Below are 372 nucleotides of genomic sequence, written 5' to 3' on the forward strand. Positions count from 1 at the left end.
AGAGGGATGAAAAAGAGAGGGAGGGAGGGAGGGAGGGAGAGAGAGAGGAAGAGAGTGACAGAAAGAGAGAGATAAAAACAGGGTGAGAATAGGAAAAAGAAAGAGAGGAAGAGGGAGGGAGGGAGAGGGATGAAAAAGAGAGGGAGGAAGGGAGGGAGAGAGGAAGGGAGAGAGAGAAAGAGGGAGAGAGAAGAAGGAGAGAGGAAGATGAAAAGAGCGAGGGAGAGAAGGAGGGAAAGAGAGGGAGGGAGAGAGAGGAATGAAAAGAGAGGGAGGGAGAGAGAGGAATGAAAAGAGAGGGAGGGAGAGAGAGGAATGAAAAGAGAGGGAGGGAGAGAGAGGGATGAAAAGAGAGGGAGGGAGAGAGAGGGA

At 51.3% G+C, this 372-nt stretch overlaps 1 protein-coding gene across 7 annotated transcripts in view; it reads right to left on the minus strand.

The window, feature by feature from the left end:
- The window catches only part of LOC123967426 (disco-interacting protein 2 homolog C-like), an 80,751-nt gene that overhangs the window by 46,956 nt on the left and 33,423 nt on the right, over positions 1–372 (minus strand). The gene's annotated exons all lie outside the window — the stretch shown is intronic.

Source organism: Micropterus dolomieu, linkage group LG01, assembly GCF_021292245.1.
Source record: "Micropterus dolomieu isolate WLL.071019.BEF.003 ecotype Adirondacks linkage group LG01, ASM2129224v1, whole genome shotgun sequence".
NCBI classification, from domain to species: domain Eukaryota; kingdom Metazoa; phylum Chordata; class Actinopteri; order Centrarchiformes; family Centrarchidae; genus Micropterus; species Micropterus dolomieu.